Consider the following 21,807-nt stretch of genomic DNA (forward strand, 5'->3'; position numbering starts at 1 on the left):
GGTAACAGGGAGTGCGGCATGGAGGCAGCAGGCCAGGGGATTGTGGGTAACGGAATAGGCACTAGGGCAGGGGTCCAGTGGATCATGGATAACAGGAAGCAGGGTGCTGGGGCAGGGTCCCAGAGCCTTGTGGGCAGCAAGGAGTGGAGGGCTGGGGTAGGGGATTGTGGGCAGCAGGGCTGGGGTGATGCAGTAGGGCCCCCTGGGTGCTCTGGGTTAGGGGGCCATAGCAAGCTGCTGCCTGGGGTCCCCATGCTATAAGCCCCCAGCTGTGCCAGCATCCCCTCCCCAGCAGTGGTGTAAGCCCCGGGGCACAAGGTACAGTGTCCTCCCTTCCTGCCCCCTTGAGCCCCATCCTTCCAGCCCTGCCCACCCCTGCTCCTCCCTCCACTTGCTCACCCACCTCTCCCTGCCTCTCCCCTTTCAGCTCCATCCCTCTCCCTGCTCTCTCTCCCCTCCTTTGCTCAGTCTCTCTCTCTATCTTTCTCTCCATTCCTCTCTTTGCTTGTTCTCTCTCTCTCTCTCTCTCTCTCTCTCTCCCTCCCTCCCCTCCCCCCAGCCCCCCCACTGCCTGCTGCCCCATTAGTATTCTGCTCTCGTCCCCGCTGGCCTCACAGACGCGCTACTGCACCATCAAACGTGCGGCGCAGAGTGGGGAATTTCTTCTGCTGCCTTCGGCCTGCAGCCCCCCCCCCACCCCCCCATTCCCCCCCGCCAGCCAGCCGCACCCTGGGGCCCATGGCGAGCACCCAGTGAGGGGCTGGGGACCCCTGCCGCAGGAGCCAGGGCAAGGGGGGATGCTGCCCCCCCAGCGACCGCCCACCTTGGTGAGTGCCGCACCGCAGGGAGGATGACGAGGGGGCCACTGAGGGGAGGAGGTGGGGGACAGGGGGGCAATGGGGAGGGGAAGGGGGTGATGGGGAGAAGCAGGGCGGAGGGTCTCATGACCCAGGGGAAAGAGGATGGCTCTGGGTACCAGCTCAGAGAGGGGAAGCTGCCTGTCCCTCTAGCCAGCATCTCTGAGACTCCAGCCAGCCTCTGTGACCCCCTCCTGCCAGCATCTGTGACTCCCAGCCAGCCACCTACCCCCCAGCTGGCTTTTGTCTGACCTCCCTAGCTAGCATCTCTGCCCCGCAAACAGCCTCTTGCCGCCCCTCCATCCAGTATATTTGGGTCCCTGCAATCACCTATCACCAGACAGCATCCAGCATCCCTGCCCTCTCTTTCCCCCCCCTTCCCCCACACACACACTTTGGGCCCTGCTCCCCATCCCATCATCCCTAGGCCTCTCCCCAGTAACACCCTACTGTTACCCAGGCCCCTGCATGAGCTGAAGGGGGGTGGGGGGTGTCTCTGTGCTTGGGACTGGGGGGGTCCAGAAGCTGATGAGGCAGGAGGTAGGAGGCTAGTTCCTCTCACTGGGGTGTGGGTGGGAAAGCGTGGGGGGCTCAGAGCTGTGTGGGGTGGGGGCAGATGCTGGGGACCTGGGCCTGCTCTGAGGTAAGGGTTGGGGGGACATTGGGTCACCTTGGAGGGTTGTAACCTGTTTGGGGTTGGGAAGGGATTATGCTTTTTGCGGGGACTGTGGGGCCCACTGGGGCAGGGCAACACACCATGGGGGGGGTTGTGGGGGCAGTTATGGGGTGGCCTCAGCTCAGGGGAGGGGATGAGGGAATGCATGGATGGAGAGGCTGGTTCTTATAGAGCTGCTTTGGGGGGTGGGGGGGGCAGGCTGTGGGTCAGTGCATGAATGGGGGGGATAGATGCCTTGTATCTAGCAAGGAGAGTTGGGGGTGCAGTTGGGGTTGCTGTCCCTGTGGGTGGATGTGGGGCAGGTGGGTGAGGCCTGGAACAGTAGCCGTGGGGCAGGCAGGGAGGAGGATGTGGGGTGCATCTCCACCACCAATGCCCCCTTCCCCTCAACCCACTGGGCTCACCAGTGGGGGCGGCAAGTGCGGAGTCAGGGTGGTTCCGGGTGGGCGGGTCACAAGCATGTGGGAGAAGGGCAGGGTGATGGGGTTGGAGGGTGCAGAGGATCGGGTCAGGGGGTCCCTGGGGGAGGGAGCATGTTGGGGGGGAATGGAGAAGCCACCACCGAAAAGCTGACACGCTGCTGCTCGGCAGCTGTTGCCACGGCAACCAGAGCCCGTGGATACAGGGTTGGGAGGGAACTGGAAAAGCAGTGCAGACTGGGGGGGCTGCAGCAGGGCCTCTCCCCTCAGCGCTGGGCTCTAAGGCCTGCTCCTGTGGGTTGTGCAGGTGCGGGGTGGGATGGTTGCCACCCCCTCCAAGGTTGTGAAATTAAGCCCATTCCTCTGCAGTCCTGGACCAAGCAATAGGGCCAGTTATCCTGTCCTCCCCCTGCCTCCAGGCTGTCATTTGGGCCTATTTCCCTCCCTCCCCCTCCCCCCCACTTTCACCACGTTGATCCTCTCCCATTCTTGCTCTCTATCAGACTCCATTGCCTTCTGCCCGCCCCTCCATGCAGCACATGGGCCCCCATGCTGATGGCCGCTGTGACACCCCAGCCCCCTCCCTTCCCCCAGGGCCTGGTTGCTGCTCTGAGGTCCCCTCATATGTCCTTCTCTACTAACACCCCTATGAAGCCCAGGGAGAGATCCCCAGGGAAGGTGAGACCCTCCCTTTCCTGATCCCACGGTGCTGGGGGAGACCCCAGAGCAAAGTCCAGGCTCCCTGACTGGGGATATGGATTGAGGGGGAGCCCTACTAGCTGCTGTAGGCTGGGAGGGGGAACGTGTGTGTGTGTGTGTGTGTGTGCGTGTGTGTGCGTGCATGTGCATTCTTACACCAACCCTGCCCTCCCATCTAGGTGTGCATGTGTGTCCCTCCTTGGTGTTTGTACTGGTGTAAGCACACTCTATGTGTGTGTGTGTGTGTGTGTGCCTCCTCTAATCTGTGAGCACGTACATACACATATATGTTTTTCTGATTCTCTTCTTGTGTGTTTCCCTGTTCCCCTATGGTGTTTGTTTGTGTCTCTACTCCCTCTGTGTGTGTGTGTGTGTGTGTGTTATTTTGTGTGTGCATGTATGTGTGTCCCTACACCTTCTGGCATGTGTGCCTGTGTCCTTCTGTTCCTTCTGTTATGTGTTTCCTAATGTGTGTCTGTTCCAATGTGTGTGTGTGTGTGTCCCTCTATGGGTGTCTGTTCCTCTCTGCAATGTGTGTGGCCTGCATGTGGTCTGCCCTGCTCCAAGTATGTTGGTAGCCATGTGTAACTACTCCATGGTGTGTGTGTCTTCTGTAGGTGACCCATGCAGGTGCATATGTTGCTGCCCCCTCTCGTGCTGTGTGTGCATGTGTCAGAGGCCTGGTATATCTCCGCATCAGCAGGGTAGCTGTGTGGTGAGGGCTGTGGTGTGTGATGGGAGCTGGGGGTCTCACTGTGCTTCTGGAGGGCATCGACTGAACACCCTGAGAGTCCTGATAGGAGCCCTGATGCCTGACCCCCAGCCCTTACAGAGCCCTGTCTGCTTCCCCTGACTAGTGCTGGGTGTTATGCTGCCAGGGTTGTCCATCCACGTAAGTGTAAGTAAGAGGTGGTGACTCAGTTGCCATGAGGGCCCGGAGAGGATGGCAGGGCTGGGAGGGGGGGCAGGGCTGGAGGGGCCAGGGGACTGTGGGTCAGAAGTGAGGGGCATCAGCAGGGCTGGGGGGCCCATGGGGGGATATAGGGCTGAGGGACTGTTCTTGTACCCTGTTCCCCCATGGTCTTGCCCATTAAATTCCTTTCCCTGGGGGTGGCCGGAGGGGATAGGTGAAGAGGGAGTTCCTGTTTATATGGGGAAAGCACAGTGAGAGGAAGGGGGAGTCCAAGCTGGGACGGGGGGGGGCAGTGCAGGAAGGGGTGTGTGTGGGTGGGGGGCAGGATAGGGGGTGTCTGCTGAGGGCAGGTCTTGGTGCCCAGGGTTGGCTGGGGGGGGCTTTCCTCAAGCGTGTGTGGAGACGTCCAGCAGGAAGGAGGCAGGGGTTGAACCCAGGAGTCCTGCTCCCCTTTTGCCTGGTGGGGAGGAGGAGGGGCCTCGAGGAGGGAAAGCTCTCCGCATAGTGCCATCGGCAGGCTCCTCACGTCCCTTCCCCGGGCAGCCCCGCTCTAGCCGCTGACATTGAGGGAAGGGGCTGGAGATGGGCCCTGCCAGAGCATCCCCCTCCCCCTTCAGTGGGGACCTTCTCCCCCCAGCCAGTGACCAATTCCACCTTTATTTCATTGTGCATCCCCTTACCGGCCTTGTGACTCCCCCTTCCCCCATTCCCTTGGATTAGGCTGGGAGCCAGGATGCCTGGGTTCTAACCCAGCTATGGGAGGGGAGGGGTATCCAGCGGGTTAGAGCAGAGGGGGTGGGAGCCAGGATGCCTGGGTTCTAAGCCAGTCTTGGGTGGACAGTGGGATGCAGAATGGGTAGAGCAAAGGGGACTGGGAATCAGGATGCCTGGGTTCTTTACCTGGCTCTGTCATGGGCTCCCTGTGTGACCTGCTCCCCTCAGTAGCATGGCTTGGGGTGGGGTAGGACCTAGGTTAACTCCCCATCCTCAGTTGAGAGCTCAGGCCTTCCCCACAGATCACTGGGCCTTCCCTGGAGCATGTTTCCAGTCCTCCACCTTCTGATTGCTTTCCTTTCTGCTCCTCTCCCTCCCTGGTGTCCTGTTCTCCCCACGTCTCCTCCAAGGCTGTAATGTCCATACCTGGTTGGGGTTAATCTATTCATTGACCCAAATCACCTGATCCTCACAGCAGCCCCTCTTTTCTCAACTCCTCTCTCCCATTCCAACTCCAGAGGTGTTGCCTTTCCCCTGCACTCAGGCCTGAGGGGGACATGTTATACAGAGAGGAGATGGTGACCTGTCCCCAAGGTCACAGGGAGTTAGTGACAAAACAGGGGCGGGAACCCAGGCATCCTGGCTCCCAGCCCCTCTGCTCTATCAACTGGACTGACCCATCCCTAATCCCTCCCCAGAGCTGGGAGAGAACCCAGGAGTCCTAACTCTCAGACCGCACCCCTTGCTGTAACCCAGTTCTTGCTGTTGGGTGGCTGGGCAAGGAATGGGCTGGGGATGTTTCTAGTTCACACATGGAGCCAAGTTCTTTGTACAGATCACACCTGTCTGCCATTGCCTGCTTGGAATCACAGTGCTGATGAGAGACATTTGCTGTTGCCCTGTGCAGAACAACTGTGTGGATAATCGAGCTTGGGATGGCCTGTGTTTGCTAGGTCTCTGTATTCATGAAACACAGGGTGGATTTATTGGGTAGACAACACGTGTCTGCTTTGGCTCCCTGTGTCATTACTATATAGATGGCCAGTGCTGACATCATTGCAGAGACCGGTGGCTTGGATCACAGTGCAGATAACATATGTCTGCATGACTAGCCATGTAATTTCTGTGTGGATAGCTATGGCTGGGATTATGTGTGGATCAAAGAGGCTGTGATTACTGTGCAGATTACATGCACAGATACATGATGGGATTACTGCATGGATAACATGGGCTGGGATTACTGTTTGAATAATATGATCTGGGATTACTATGCAGGTAGCATGGGCTGGCATTACTGTGTGGATATCATGAGCTGGGATTACTGTGCAGATAGCATGGGTGGGGATTGCTGTGCAGTTAGGGGCTGGGATTACTGTGTGGATAGCAAGGGCTGGTATTACTGTATAGACACCATGTGATGGAATTACTGTGCAGATAGCATGGCTCTGCTGTTGCTCTACATATCATTTTCATGAGGGTCACAGATGCTGAGATTCCTGTGCAAATGGTACAAGTTGACTGCTGTTCCCAGTGCATTTCTATGCAGATAACGTACCCCAGGCTCCCTGGGCAGATAGCATGTGTTTGCTAGTGCTCCCCATGGAATTACAGTGTGGCTTACATGTGCCTGGGTTACTGTGTACATAGCACGTGTCTGCTAATGCTCCCTCTGGAATCCCTGTACAGCAAGCATGTGCCAGGATCGCTGTGCAGATAACAACTGTCTGTCATTGATTGCAGTGAATTGCTGCATGGATTACAGATGCTGGGATCTCTTTGGAGAGTGCGCATATTGGGATTACCATGGGGGTACCATGTGTTGGCCATGCATTTCTGTGCAGAAGAGACAGGATCCCTGTGTAGACACCATGTGTCTGCCATTATTTCTCATGCATTGCTGGCACACATTCCCTGTGGAGTTTGCATGCGTCTGAGTTCTCTGCCCCGGAATAGACATGTGAATGGTGTGTGCAGGGATCTGTGCAGATAATGTTCCTGGGGTCATAGTGTGAAGACATGTCCATTTTTGCCCCCAGAGGTGAGAGCACATGCAGAGATCACTAGGCAGAGGACATGCAGTCCCCATCACTCCCTGTGTGCAGTGTATATAGGTTAGCACAGGCTGGGATTATTGTGGGCACAACCCATATCTATCAGTGCTTCAAATGGAATTACTGCCTAGATTGTGGGGGCCAGAGGTGAGAGGGAAGGGATTACTGGTAGGTAATGTGTACAGGGATTACTGTGCATATGATGTTTCTGCTATATCTCCCAGTGGAACTGCTGGGGAGATAACACATTCTTGGGTTACTGAATTGATAACATGTGTCTGCTGCTGCTAATCTCTGTGGGATTATTGTGCAGATAATATGTCCTAGGATTATTGTGCCAATAATGTGGGCTGGGATTACTGTATGGATCATATGGGCTGGGATGATTGTACAGATAATGCAGGCTGGGATTACTGTGTGGATAACATAAATTGGGATTACTGTGTGGATTACCACGTGGATAACACAAAACAGGAGTACTGTTTATATAGTGTGTGCCTGCTGCTGTTTACCATGACTTGCATTAGGGATTAATTACTGTGCACACAATGCATTAGTCACAGCTCTGTGTGGAATTGCCAGGTAGATACCATGCTTTGGTGATTACCATGTAGCTAATGTGTCTGCTCCTGCTCCTCTGGAATTCACATGCAGATAGCAAGGGCTGGTATTACTACATGCCCAGCACGTTTCCATTGTTCTTCCCTGGGAATTGCTGTGCAGATAATGCAGGGAGGGATTATATGTATGTAATCTGTATTGGGATTACTGTGCAGATTATGTTTGCCTCTGCTCTTGTGGAGTTCCTGGAAAGATAGTGTGTTCTTGGGATCACTGCACTGATAATAACACGTTTGTCATTAGCATCATGAAATTACTGTGAAGATAGCATGTGCCAGATTTGCCATGTGGATAACAAAAGTAGGATTACCATGTGCACAGCATGGCTCTGTTTTTGTTCCCTGTGAATTACCATGCTGATATTGCAGGGAGAGATTATTTATAGTAATATCTATTTTATAATGGTGTAGATAACACACTGGCTGTGGTTTTCTTTGGAATTGCTAGAGAGAGAACATCCTTGGGGTCACTGGGCTGATGATGTGTTTGTTGCTAGTTGCCATGAAATTGTCATGCATATAACATGGGCTGGGATTCCTGTGTACATGGCACATGTCTGCCATTGTCCTGTAGGAATACCTGTGCAAGGGCTGATGTGCCGGGTTGATTTGTAAATTCATATGTATTGGGGTTTCTGTGCACATACCATTTCTGGTATGGAATTGCTGGGTTTTTGGGATTACTGCATAGATCATGTGCTGGGATTCCATGTGTAACATAGGCTGGGATTATGATGTGCACACCATGAGTCTGTCAGGGCTGCAGCTGGAATTACCGCAGTGGAATTACCAGGTTTACTGTGTACGTGATGTGGGTCTGTTGTGATTCCCAGTGGAATTACCATGTGGGTAGCATGTGTTGGTTTTATTTGTACTTCATGCAGCAGGATTACTGTGCAGATACCATGTCAGTGTGGCTCCCTGTGGAATGACAGTGAGGGGAACATGGGTCAGGCTGGCTTTGCAGATCCTGGGTGGTGGGTACCCCAGTACCATGCCATGTGGTTACCATTGCATTACCATGGGTGGGTGCTGCTTCTCTGTCCTGACAGGTTGGCTTGTGGGCAGTGTGTATTGGGCATTGCAGGTGCTAATTGGTGTCACCTGGTTTCTCATGGCATCTGCTCTTGGTGGCATCTGGTGTCCTCAGGCTGTCTCTTGCCTCAGGGAGACCGCAGGACAGGCCAGTTCTGGAGCAGGGGGTGCCAGTCTCTGCATAATCCCACAACCTCTGCCTGGTTTTGCTGTTCTCTTGCTGCTCCCAGTTCTGCCTTGCTGCACAGAGCACACAGCTGCATGCTGCCAGCCAGTAGGATAGGCACCCGAGCCTGATCTTATGGGTCCTTGCTACCAGCTGAAACCTTTAACCCTCACTGTCCCCCACCCTGGACCTGAACTGTAACTCCCCAACGCTCCCACCTGAATCTTCCAGCCTGGGCCTAACTCAGCCTCCTGACCTTCCTGCTTGACTCCCCTGGCCTCTGACCCAACCCTGCAACCTGCTGAACCCCCTCCTCTAAAAAGCTGGTGGCCTTGTCTACAGTTGCCATGTCTTTGGGGCTGGGTCACAGATTCACAGAAGTTTAGGGCTGGAAGGGACCCCAGGAAAGACGGCTGGGGTCAAATAACCCCAACAAGGTGTGCATCCAGTTTCCTTTTGAAGATCTCCAGGGTAGGTGGCTGTACCACCCCTGCTGGAAGTCTTTTCCAGCGTCTGGTCACATGAACCATGAAGAAGTTTTTCTGTAATGACTAACAGGAGCCCAGGCCCCCAAATGCTTGTGAACTGTGTCCCTACTCCATAGCTCCACCTTGCAGGGCCAGAGGGTTCCCCTCAAGGCCAGGCCAGAGCCCCTTGTCAGGAAATGGCTGCAGGTCTGGGCAGTACTGCAAGGAAAGGGGCCGGACCATGCTGCCATGTCCAAGATGGTACCAAGTCACTGTAAGGGCCTTATGTTGAGCCTGCTGTGCCCCATAGCACGTGCCTCCCAGGCTGCTGTGGGCATCTTGTAGGCTGCACTGTGCATAGCAGGCTTCAGGTGCTGTGCCATGCACTGCCCTGTGAGCCATGCAGTGACCGTGCACCCCAGAGGCTATGCCATACACTGGACCATCCATGAGCTGTGTACTGTGCTGTGACCCATGCAGTGCACTGTGCACCTGACGGGCTGTTCCATACATTGCACCATGAACCATGCACTGTGCTGTGAACCATGAACTGTACCATGCATCCCACAGGTTGCCATTCACTGCACCATGAGCCATTCACTGCACCATGAAGCCCACAGGCTGCATTGTGAGCTGTACCCTGCACTGTGAGCCACACACTGTACCACTGGCTGTGCCTTACACTGTACCCAGAATCCTGCAGGCTGTGCTATTCACTCTGGCCTGAACCATGCCTTGTCCCACAGATGACACTGCATGTAGCAGTGTAAGCAGTACACTGCACCCAGGGTTGTGTTGTGTGTTTTGCCAGCTTACACCTGAGTACCCTACCCTGAACTGTGTGCTTTATAGGTTGCATCATTTACCATGCTGTGAGCCATGTGCTGTGCTCTGTGACTGTGTTGTGCCCATACACCAGGCCTGATGCACTCTGTGACTCCAACTGTAGCCTGTCCTACGCCAGGAGCCCTGCATCTTACATGCTTCTCACACACTGGTATCAAGCCATGAACCCAGCCACACATTCCACATCCTGCTCCTTGGCCCAGGCCTGGCATCATGGGCTATGTGCTGTGTCTCAGGCATTGCTTGGGATACTGCCCTGGGCACAGCATCACACACAGCGTCCTGTGCATTGTATTTAAGAGCAAGCGTCACCTTGCTCCCATACCCCCCCACAGATCAGATCCTCTGAGCACTGTGCGACCAAGGCGAGCCCAGACACTTTACATATGGTGCTCTGGGAGTGCTGCATGCATGTGCACGCTATGCTGTGCCTGTGTTCATGCTTCCCACCAGTGCTTCTGCACAGCATGTTCCTTGCCTGTATGCTGCAGGCTTGTTGAGTGTGGCCTGCACACTGTGTGGTCCCTGGGCACTGCACATTGCTTGCATGCTGTATGGGCTCTGCGTACACATTATGTGCTTCCTGAACTAATATTGCATGATTGCTGCACACTGCATGCTCCTGGTGTGGGCTGCGCACTACATTGCATGCTTCTTGCATTGACACTGGATGGACATTGCATGGTCTCTGCATGCCCCCATTGTGGGCTTTGCACTCACTCTGCATGCTTTTTGCACTGACACTGCTTGGTCATTGCATGATCTCTGCACATTGCATGCTCCCAGCATGGACTCTGCAGTCACATCATCCTCTCCCTACACTGGCATTGCACAGTCACTGCACACTGTATACTCCTGACATTGGAACTCTATGGTCACTGCATGGTCTTTGTATGCTTCTTGCTCCTGGTGTGGGCTCTGCACTTGCACTACATGCTTCCTACCCTGGCACTTCATGGTCACAGAATGGTCTTTGCACACTGCATGCTCCCGTCACTGACTCTGCACTTACATTATGTGCTTCCTGCATTGGCACTGCATGGTCCTTGCACAAGGCATACTCCTGGCATTGACACTCCATGGTCCCTGCATGGTCTTTGCACACTGCACACTCCCGGCATGTGCACTGTGTGGCCAATGAATGGTCTCTGCACACTGCATGCTCCATGTAGGGTCTTCACACACACTGCATGCTCACATTACACTGTACATATACTGCATGTTTCTCCCCTAGGCCTTTCAACCCCCCGCCCCCCATCCCACCCTGGCCACAGCCCCCTCTTCCCTTCCAGCGATCAATTATTTTAGCATTGATTCCCCCCACAGCTTCCCTCTGGTTTACTTCCTGGCTCCGGAACCAATTGACTGGATAATTAATTGGATGCTTAATTAACTCGATTAAGTTTAGATCCCCCACAATTATCTGAGTTTGTGCCCAGTTCATAGCAGATCCCTCCTGCCTGCCCCTCCCTTGCACCACCGCAGCATCAGAAACTCCAACATGGCACACCAGACCCCAAGCATCCAATAGGGCTTCCCACTCTCTGTTTGGGTTGGTGGTGGGGTCTCTCTGCTTGTGTGCTCCATGCCCGTGCCCCCCCCACTCCCATTTGTGTTGCAGATGCCATGCAAAGTCCTGGCACCCTTTACAAAGGCTTCTGCTGCTAGTCTCTCATTAGGGATTGCAGCCAAGACTGGCAGGTGCAGGTACTGCAGGGATCCCACCCTGCTGAGATCAGGGCTCCCCTGTTGTGCTTGGACCTTTGGCAGCTAAGATCAGAGGGGTGCCTTGTTATGTTAGGTGGTACAGAGATCCCTTCCAACTGGCATGGGATGGATGGGGACTCTCCTGCTGGGCACAATGAAGACTCCCCTCCCCACCAGTGATGCTGAGGCCTCTGGTTTGTCAGGCACTGCACAGACACTGGAGGAGAGAAGGTCTTGCCCCAGAGAGCCCTGACAGCAGAGCATGGAGGAGCACTGGGTGCAGCAGTGCTTATACTGGGGCCAGCATCTGCTTGCCAGAAAAGGCAGATGAGGAGTGGGAGGGGGTGGCCAGGGTGCACTGTTCAGGAGCTATTCCCTCCCCCCCCCGCCACCGGTGTCTATAGTGGATTGATCAGTGGCAGGGCTGGGGCACACTACACATTGGGTATTCCCCATGGCCTGCAGTGCATATAACACGGGGCCGCAACCCAGTGGAGGGTGGCAGAGCAGGAGACCGTGGTTGGCAGCTGAAGCTGACAAATCCCAGATAAGGCCCAGAGGCTTCCTGGCACCTCCCACCAGTGGCAACGGAAGCTCCATCACCCCCAGGCTCCAGAACCAGATCAGGCCTTTTCTGTAAAAGGCTCTTTCTGTGTATGAGTGCCTGGGCTGAGCATGGGAGCTGCTGGGAGCCTACAGAAGCCAGGAAGGCAGGCTGGGTTGGATCAGTCCCTAAGACTTCACAGAGCAGGCCTGGGGAGTGATTCCCTGCTTCCCAGGCCCTTTGGGGGCAGTGGATGGGGCACACAAAACAGGACTCTCCTCTGTGGTGGAAGCCATCCTCAGTGGGGACTGTTCAAGTTTAGCATCAGGCTCAGAGGTGCTGGGACAGGGAGAGGACAAGTCTGAATGTGCAGAGCTAGGAAGCACTTTCAGCCTCTTCTTGTTGGCTTATAAAAAATCTCCCAAGCTATAGGTTGATCCTGTGGCTTTGGAGGCTTCTGATCGCTGGGGACTGATGCTCCTGGGAGGATGAATGAGGAAGACCCTGTGCATGAAGGGGGCTTGGGTGTGCACTTCCCTGACAGGATTGGGGGTGGTGGAGGAATTGGCCATGCAGGGTGGGAAGGAGGAATCAGTTGTGCCAGACCAGGAGTGTCAGACAGGGGGATCCAACATTGCCCAGCCTGGGAGAGCGGAGATTGTGGTTTTGAGTGTCTTTCTATTCGCTGTCAGGTTTCTGAGGCTTCACATTCACTTGTGACACCTTCCCTCCACTGCCACGTGGACTTGAAAATCTCCTTGGTTGCTTGGTTGCACTCTGATTTGCTCTTTCTCCACCTGCTGCATTTCCAGGAGTTGCCTTGGTTAATGGGAGCTGTGCCTTTAAGCACAGAACGTGATAGGCAGAGTGTGCCAGGTGGATGGCAGTGTATGAGAGACTTGAAGCTTGTGCTCCAAGGAAGCAAAAGTGGTCCTCTAGGTCTGGGAGGACCAGGGCCTGAGCTAAGAGGAAGCTGGGATTCTTCTGACCTCACTGGTCTCCAGCAGCTGGTGCTTTCCATATCTCCACAATACAGGTCCTCTGAGTCATGGAGAAAGAGCTGGCAACAGGGCAACCAGCCTAACTGTCCTCACGCTGTCCTCCCCTGTTGCTCTGTGCACCAAGAGTGAGCATTTGATTCTGGTTCTGTATCAGCCTCAAATTCCCAGTGCTCATTCCCCAGTTGCCCAGCTGGGCTGGGATTCTCTGTGGCTTGCTAGCTACAGCCCTGGCTTAGTCTGTATTGGTTGGTTATTATGCAGTGATAGCAGGGGGTTCCCTCACACTGAGTGATGGTCAGAAACCTCCAACTCTAGTGATACTACGACCCTGCCCAAGGTGATGGGGCTTGGCACTCCTGTGCCCAGCTGGGACACAATCCGCATTAGGCATGAAAAGTGGAATAGTGAGGAGTGATTCTACCCTGCAAAGCCTGGTGCTGGGAGGTGGCTTTTCATCTTTTAATGGCTGCATTTGCATGGATGGTGCCTTGTTAAAGAGAGCAGTGCCTTCAAAACAAGTGTGTGGCAGGCAGTGTGCAAGGTGCATATCAGTATGTGGGAGGTATTTTTTCTATGCATTTGGAGGAAGGAAGGCAGCAAAATCATTCTTCCAGAGGCAGCAGGGCACTTCTGGGGGGGCCTGACCTTGTAGTCAAGAAGATGGCCTCAGCCTGTGCCTTGGCTTCCCCTGCAGTACAGGCTGGAAGGTCTTTCCTCTGCCCAGAGGCCCTTCTCAGACCTGAGTATGGTTTGTCTAGTTTCCAGCTCCCTCAGCACAAACTCCTCAATGTGACTTGGTGTTAGCTCACCTGCACTGGAGGGCAGTGGCTTGCTCTCTGCTAGATGTGACAGGGACCCTGCGGCTTTGCCTTCTTGGGGCAGGGATTCGAACAGTGCCCAGTGTGAGCATACCTTTCTGGCCAGGGTGGGGTCTATGCAGGACCCACCATGAACAGGGGCCGTGATCTTGGTTGGTAGGGGGGAACTTTGCAGCACCCAGAGCAAGACTGGCCCTCAGACGTAGTTGGAGATGGGATCGATGATCCTTGGGAAACCCACCTGGGCTCCATGCTCCTTTTTTGGTGCCTGAACACCTTTGGCAGGGTGTTCCCAAGAGTGGTGGTTCTTTACAGGTGATCTGTGATGCTGGGGTGACTGGCCTACATTGTTCCACAAACAGCCCTGAGCCCCCTTTCAGTGTTTTCAGGCAATACTGGGGGTTGACATTGGTCCATAGGGTTGAAGCCTTTGGGAACCTCTGGCCTAGGAGAGGATGTCCCCTTGATTCTCTATGCATTTCCCTGGGACAGTGAGTCCTGTGGGTCAAAGGCTCACCCAAGTCTGGTGCCCCTCACTGTAGTGTGGTTAAAGGCATGCCACTCTCCAAGGCCCACAGCACATGAGTGAGTGAAGTGGGGTCACATCTGGCTCCCCAGTCTCAATGACCAGATACCCGTGTGTAGCTGGGGATACTCTTCATTGTGTGATTGGAGCAAGGCTCAAGGTCACATCTGTGGAGTTGCAGCAAGATGTTTTTCCCTACTCTGCCCCTGGCACCACATAGATACAAGCTCACCACATGGCAGCTGCTCCAAGGTAACTGTCCATGTGTCCGCATTTGCCCTGTGGTAAGTGAGAGCTACACTGGGACAGTTTATCTCTGAATGAAGCAGCGCTAAGCTTACTGTGGGGTAAGAACAGATGCATGGGCAGCTGCCATGTAGGCTAGTCTGCTGTGTTCCTGTCTTCCATTTTCATCCAACTCACAGTACCTTGTTCCTTGGTAAATATTTGGCCCTTCTGGAAGTTTGTCTTCCCACAGTCAGATCCTGGCAGGCAGGTGGAGATACCCTGACTCCTGCCTTCAGTGGGCCCACTTGTATCCCAGGGACTAGCTCAGGAGTTCTTAGCTGTGAAGTCACCATGGACAAGGCGTAGCTAAGGCTGTAAGACCTTAGGGCCACAGCAGGGGATGGGCTGTATCCCAGTGGCTCTCATATGTGACCTGCTTGAGTACAGCCACCTATACAGGCAGCTGAGTCTTACCTGTAGTGTCTGAGGCATTGATGCCAGGGGAGACCGGTTCAGAAAATCACCCTGGGGTGCCTGGTATCCCCCACACAGCTGAGGGGTGAGTGGGAGCTTAGCTTCAAGAGAGATGCCCTCATGGACTGGGAAGCAGCTTGTGGCCTTTGTCTTGGGGACTAAGGGGAAATTCCCAGGGAGGGAGGACAGGGGCCAGCCAGGTCTGGATTGACCTTGGAAAGCCCCTGGCTTTCTCTGCCTGCCTGTCTTGGATGAGGCAGGGGGGCTGTGGTCTCAGCTTCTGCACTGTGGCAAGGAGAGGGGAGTGTGGGTGTGGGGTAACTAGGGGCTCAGGAGCAACTAGGGATGCGACTGGGGTATAATTGGGTTCTAGGAGAAAGCACTAGGGAAGGGGCCCCGGCTGCAGCATGGAGCTTTCCTGAGCACAAAGCAAGGAGGACATACCTCAGCAGTCATATATTTTTTAGGTTTCCTTTTTTTCAGCCTACCCTGAAGTTTCTTGAGATCTTTCTCATGGCTCTGAGGGCTCGAAGATCCCAAGAGTTCCAGCAGTGGGGCCCTGGCACTATGGGGGCTGGGATGGGCCCCTGCTTTGGCGTGGCTAGGAAATGGCCCCATCTCTGTGCTAGCTGGCTTCCAGAAATGGGGGTCTCAGCCCAGATGACACTCCTCTGCCCCTTCCCATGGGCTCTGACCACTGGGATGGCAAAGATGCCAGGTGATGCCAGCTATACCTGGCCTTGTGGCAGCCAGCATCCTGGAGCTGGGGGGCTTTAGGGGTCGGGCAATATGGAGAGGTAGTAGGAAGCAGTGGAGCAGTGGAGGTGGGTGCATCTCAGGCACAAAGCTGGGGTGCAGCAGAGATGGGGCAGGGGAGGGGTATTCCTGTGGAGCAGGTGGGGCTGGGGAGTAGCACACACAGTTTGGGGAAGAGGTGGGAGCCATACTTGGTGATGGGGTGGAGGTGTAGTGCAGGGGGGAGAGGGGGAGGGAGGTGGTGGTGTGCGGGGGAGGTGGTGCAGCTGGGGGGCCGGGGGGAAGAAGCTGGGTACTGTGGGGAAGGGAGGAGGGGGCTGTCAGGGGGGTAGATGCAGGCAGGGGGAAGAGACGGGGAGCCCTGAAGCAGGGGGTAGGGCTGGGGGGTTAGAAATAAGCAGGGGCAGAAGGACAGGAAGACCGGGGGGGGGGGGAATCCACGAAGGTGGGGGATGCCCCGGGCAGGGGGGATGCTATAGGCAGGGGGTGCAGGGGCCTGATCTCTGTCTGCACTGCCATGTGCCTGGAAATCCTGATCAGCCACCGGGGGGTGGGGGGCCCAGGCAGCAGCTGGGGGGTGATCAGCTGTGGGATCCGTGGCGGGGGCAGGATTGCGGCTGTTGCGGGGAGGGAAGGATCAGGGCTGGGAGCAGCTCGGCCTCCACCCTGCCCTCTGTCAGTCAGTGAGGCCGGCTGGCCGCCCCGACCCGCAACCCATGCGCAGTGGTGAGTGCTTCTCTTGTGTGTGTGTGTGTGTGTGTGTGTGTGTCCCTCCCTTTCATTCCTTCTGGGAAACCTCCCCACCCTGGGCCAGGCTGATCTGCTGCCCCCTTATCACCCCCAGCTCTAGATTCTGCCCCGGGTCAATGTATGTGTGTGTGGGGGTGGGGCAGGGCTGTGGATGTGGGGTTGGGCGGGAGGTAGAAGGGGGCTGGGATTCAGGGGTGTACAGGCGGGATGGAAGGAGAGAGGGTGGGTTTAATAGGAAGAGGCTGCCCAGCTCTTGATGTATTTTTAACAGAGGCACTTGCTGCCTCTCCTGGGGCATCCTGCTAAGAGAGTCCAGGTCAGGACACAGCCCTCTGGAGATGCATCCTCTCCCCTGCTCCCCAGTGGGGCTTTTCCAGGCTCTGTAGAGTCTCTGAGTGGCAGCTGTGGGGGAGTGGGGTGACATTCCCCCCCTTCCCCACTGCCTCTTCCCTTGGGCACTAGAGCCCTCACTCTGTGGCAGGGCAATGCCCTATGTAACAAGGGGGTGATCTCCTTTAGGGGAATCTGTACAGCACCTGGCACATGGAGTGCCCCAATCTCTGTCTGGTGTGGGGTGGCAGTTGGGGTGGGGGAAGTCTGTGTAGCACGTGGTGTGGCCCCGATCTTGAGTGTTGGGGTTCTGTGCAGCATCCTATGGGAGGGCACACTGATCTTATTGCCCCATGCATTGCTTGAGCCTGGAAGACAGCAGTGCTGAGGAAGTGATGGGCTGTGCCATTAATGCCTCCATGGCAGGTGTGTGTGGGGGCAGAGTTAAGGGTATAAGGAGGGATGTCAATTTTCCTCCCAGCTGGGCATTCACCTTTGCAGGCAGGACCTTAACACAGCTTGTCATTAGTATCTAAGGCTAAGGTGGGGAAACAAAGAGATGTGCCCACTCTTTGAACCCCTCACCAGGCCAGGAGCAGGGCTGGGGCTTTCAGACTGAGGCCAGACCCATGCTTGGGGAGCCAGCAGTGTGTGGGTGCAGTGGTGGGCTGTTATCTTCTATGTGGACCTGCTAGCTGAGGGACATGGAGAGCCACATTTCACTGCTGAAACTGGCAGTTGCTTGCGGAGTGCTTGGGGCTCAGGGCTCCTGGGGTCAGTTCCAAGGGCTGAAGTGTTATCTCAAGGTCATACACACACCTGCACCCTGGCCTGCCTTACAGCTTTGTTCTGCCCCTTTGCATCTGCAGGTCAGGCCCACTGCTGCCTTTCTGCTATCCATGCTGCCTGGGGTCAAAGCTAGAGGAAACAACTCCTACTCCAGGTTCTGGTGCTTGGTGTCCCATCAGCTGCTGGGAGGGACAACTTTAGATAAAAGCCTGCTCAGCTGCCTATTGGGCTCTGTGGGGCTGAAGCATGGTCAGTGCAGCTGACTGACATCTTTAGAGCAGGGGTGGCCAACCTGTGGCATGGGAAGCCTCTGTGTATGGCATGTGTGAAGGGGGTGGAGCAACAGAAAGGGCATAGAGTAGAAAGCAGAGCAGTAGATTGGGCAGGGAGTCCAGGCCAGGGAGCAGAAAGCAGAGCAACAGATCAGGAAGGGAGCACAGGGCAAGGAGCAGAAAGTAGAGAAGCAGACTGGGCAGGGGAAGAGGATTGGAGTGGCATTTGAGGAGGGCCCAAGGCTTAATTTGTGGCATGCTTGCCAAAAAGTTTGGCCTCCAATGTTTTAGAGAACTAAACTTCAAACAAGACTCTGCCTCTGCAGAGCATGTGTGGAAACCACTCTCAGAGCTGTGGATATACAAAGTGATTTTACTCCTTGGGAGGCACTTTCAAGTTGTTAGCTCCACAGTTCAAGGGGCTCCCCTGTCACTGTTGTGGGCCTGCTCTGTCCCACAGTAAATGGAAACTAAACTGAGGTGTTTCTGTACCTGTTTCTTCCTGCCCTGGTTTGGCCTCACTGATGATGGGATCGGAGTGGGCATACACAACTAAAGCAGATTAGCTGCCATGTGCTCACCAGTGTGGAGTCCTTTCTTCCCCCAACCATTTTAAAGGGTTATCACCATTTCTTTTGTTCAGAGCTCTTTATGGGAAAAACAGGAATCACCTCTTTGACCACAGTGTGAGCTACCCACCAAGGCTCCCATCCCCTACTCTCAACCACAGGGTGTATTTTTAACAGAGGCAAAAAGGATGTTTCCCTCTCTCAACCTTGTTCTCAGGAACTGACCAAGGCATTTATACTCAGACCTACTGAAATAATAACCCTTGACTTACAAGAGGTACCTGGCCTGTGCAGCTCCAGCCTGGAGGATTATGGTTGGGTGAAGTTATTAGAGAAGGAGAAGCATCAAACAATTTGATTCCTCAACAGTGCTGAGGTCTCTGCCTAGAACAAGTTGGATGATAATAACCACAGAGGTCAGAAAAGCAGGGAGCTCTCCCCTGGTATAAAGGGGGCTTCAGTATTGGGTAGCTGCGTGTACATGAGCTGTCCTGTGTTACCCATCTCAGGTTAACTGCAGCACTCCCAAAGCCCCAGGCTGTGTCTGGTTGAATTTAGCTTGTAGCCAATGTTGCCTGAGAGTTCTCAGTGGCACATAACTTTTTCCAACACTTTAACCATATGGGTTTAAATGTCCCAAGTTGGGCCAGAGCTGCCTCAGGCTGAATTGTTTTGGAAAGTATGAGCACCAGTTGTTTAGCTGTTTCTGAGAACAGGGTCAGGGAGAGAGGTTTTTTGCCATTTGATTTGGTAAATAGCTGGTATTCTGGGAAGCCCTTATGGCCTTGGCTTTGGAGCAAGGGCTGGACACATGGTAGGAGAGGTCAGGACTGTGTCATTCACTGTCCTACTGGAAATCTGCCCTGGGTTTTTTATAATCCTCTGAAAATTGCTGTTTGCATCTACTCAGTGGCACTTGACACTGGAGTTCTCTGAAGGTTCTGGCTGCTCTGAGCATATTCCAATCTTACAGAGACCCAAATGAGCACCTTCCAAACCTACACCTCTGCTACAGTGACCCAACTACATATATGCCATCACCACTGAGCATGCTCCACCTAAGGGTTGCAAGGGCTGAGCAGGATTTTCCTTGGAAAGGCAGGAGGGCAGACAAGGGTACCAGGGAGCACTTGCATCTGGAGCCATATTGTAAATGGGTCTATAACCATTAGACATGTTCCCCTCCAGATCTGGAAGTGAACCCACGAGTCCTGTGTTCCAGCTATCAGCCAGCAGGAGCAAGCCCAGTGGTTTAGCATGCATCTCCACTGCCCTCCACTGGTGGTCCTGACTATAGGATAAAAACCAACTAATGCTGCCAGTCACTGTATATGGGCAAGTGCATAAGCCTGTGCTGTGATTCATATAATGATATTTCCAGGGTATTTTTTACAGTTCTTAGGTTAAAAAAAAAATCCCAGTGGGAATTGCATCCCGGAAGATGATGCTACAAGAGTACTAAGGCTGCAAAGTCAAGTATGCCGAAGTCAAGAGAGAATGACAGGCTTCTTGCAGCTGCAGCTTTGCCCTCTGTGTGTCTCTGTAATGAAAGACACTCTTAGGATACAGGATCTGCTCTGCAGATTGCTTGGCCTTGGGTTGGGTGCAGGGTGGGATGTATTAGGACAGGGTGACAAAGATACAGTCCATGGGCCAGACCTGGCTTGCAGACCTGTTTTACATGTCCCATAGGACTCTTAGAGGGGCTGGGAATTTGGGATGGGTGAGCAGCCCCATTGGGGACACGTCCTGGTGGCAGCAGGGGCAAGTATTGACTCTATTAACTCCCTGCTGCCACCAGTCTGGATTTACCCCTGGGGTGCTGGTCATGTTTTAAACCCCTGTATTAGGGGAGATATGAGCATTGTGCTGGGGGTGGGCTGCCGACTATGGCCTCTGCTTACGTGGAAAGGCAAGGGGTGAAGGAAGCAGTGGGCAGGCAACATGGCTGGTTTGGAGGTTTGAACAGTTCCAAGAGAGCTGGTTTCTCTCTCTGCTGGAGGGTTGTCATGGAATGCTCCATGGGAAGATCACTTCAAGCCAGCTTTGCCCAGGCAAGCACCAGCCTCTGAGTGCCTGGTTTGAGACACTGGGGGATCTGAGTTGCAGGAGTGCAGAGCCCTCCTGGCTGCAGCCAGGGGCCAGGGAAAGCAGCCCTTTAAACCTAGAAATGACAGACAAGATGAAAAAGCCCGCTCCTTAGCATCTTCCTTTCATAGATTTCATAGACATTAGGGCTGGAAGGGACCTTGGAAGATCATCAAGTCCAGCCCACTGCCCAAAGGGCAAGCCAGCATCTGTTGGCTGTTTTGGCTGGAGTGTCAGCTCCTCACTGTGATGTGTACTCCGGCCTCCCCTGGGAGGAATGTCACAAGGAAGGATCCACAGCCCTTCTGAATCAGGCAGGAGTGGTGTGCAGTCCATGAGGCTGTGCCTCCAACAGTGAGGGTAAATTGATATACAGGATATCTGTTTGTTCAGTGAATGCTGCCCCTCCTGGGTAGTGGATGAGGCAGGGGTGCAAATAGTCATGCAAATAAGGATTGCTGCATTTTGCACAAGGTGGGCAGAGTTAAGGTGATGTGGGCAGCCTTAATGCCACTTTAATTATCCAGGTCTAGTCTGAGTGGTGTAACTTTCCCTTTACTCCTCCAATGTGGATATGGTTATGGGAAGGGATGAATCTATCAGTCGAAGGCCCTGTCCTTCAATCTAACTGCCACTGCAGTGAGACCTGCTTTGGTGGCTGCAGCAATCAAGGCAAACTCTACCTGTGGCCTTGTGTGTAAAGTGTGTGTGGGGGAGGGGATGGAATCAAGGGGGCATTGTGCTCTGCCAACTCTCAGAAAAGCCACCTATGTTGGGGACCAGAGCTGGCAGTCTGAACTTGGCTCAGCCTGCCTGATGCACTGCTCTGAAGCCTGGGGCTGTGACTTCTGGGCCCTAGGGAATTGTGGAAAGACTTGTCCAGCTTTCCTAGTCACAGCAATCAGGGGGAGAAGAGGGTGAGATGTGGGAAGGCATCAGCAGGCTGGCAGCACTTTGGCCACACTACAGAGAGGTCTCAAGAGCTGGTGAGGAGATGTGCTCCATCAGGTCACACTGAGGGGCTGGGTTGAGGCACCGCTGCCCTTGCCTGAGGGGTTTGTGTGTAAGCAGGATGTATGACAGGGGCCAGCATGCTGACTCTTCACTAAAGACAGGCCCTAGGCAGGTATCAGCTACCTCTGGGTGAGAACACAGCCTCTTGCACGTTTCTGGGTTGAGACCAACTTGGTTTGTATCCATCTAGTGTGTGTCAGTAATGGCATCCCCAGAGCATAGGAACGTAGGCAGAAAGGAGCCTCCTGGGCTTTTGAGTCCAGCCCCCTGCTTTCACAAATGCCCTCTACTCAAGGACACCCCAAGATCAATGCTTAGTGCCCTCTCCCAAAATGGCAAGGAACAAGCCACAAGGGTGGCTTACCAAATCATGAGTTCAAAACACAAATAACCTGGATTCTTCCTTCTGGCTGGGCTGGGGGAGTGTTTCAGAACTTTTGCCAGGGAAGGCTGCAACTGTTCAACTTCCAGCTAAAAG

At 54.4% G+C, this 21,807-nt stretch overlaps 1 protein-coding gene across 2 annotated transcripts in view; it reads left to right on the forward strand.

Moving 5' to 3' along the window:
* The first annotated feature begins 416 nt into the window (after positions 1-416).
* Positions 417-21,807, forward strand: part of LRRC4B (leucine rich repeat containing 4B) — a 31,595-nt gene continuing 10,204 nt past the window's right edge. Inside the window, exon 1 of one of the 2 annotated variants that reach the window (XM_006268833.3) lies at positions 417-827. The gene's annotated coding sequence lies outside the window, so the exon portion shown is untranslated. Of the gene's footprint in view, positions 828-16,152; positions 16,244-21,807 lie in introns of those variants that run through there. The other variant, XM_019486571.2, reaches the window with a different exon arrangement.

This window comes from Alligator mississippiensis, chromosome 5, assembly GCF_030867095.1.
Source record: "Alligator mississippiensis isolate rAllMis1 chromosome 5, rAllMis1, whole genome shotgun sequence".
NCBI classification, from domain to species: domain Eukaryota; kingdom Metazoa; phylum Chordata; order Crocodylia; family Alligatoridae; genus Alligator; species Alligator mississippiensis.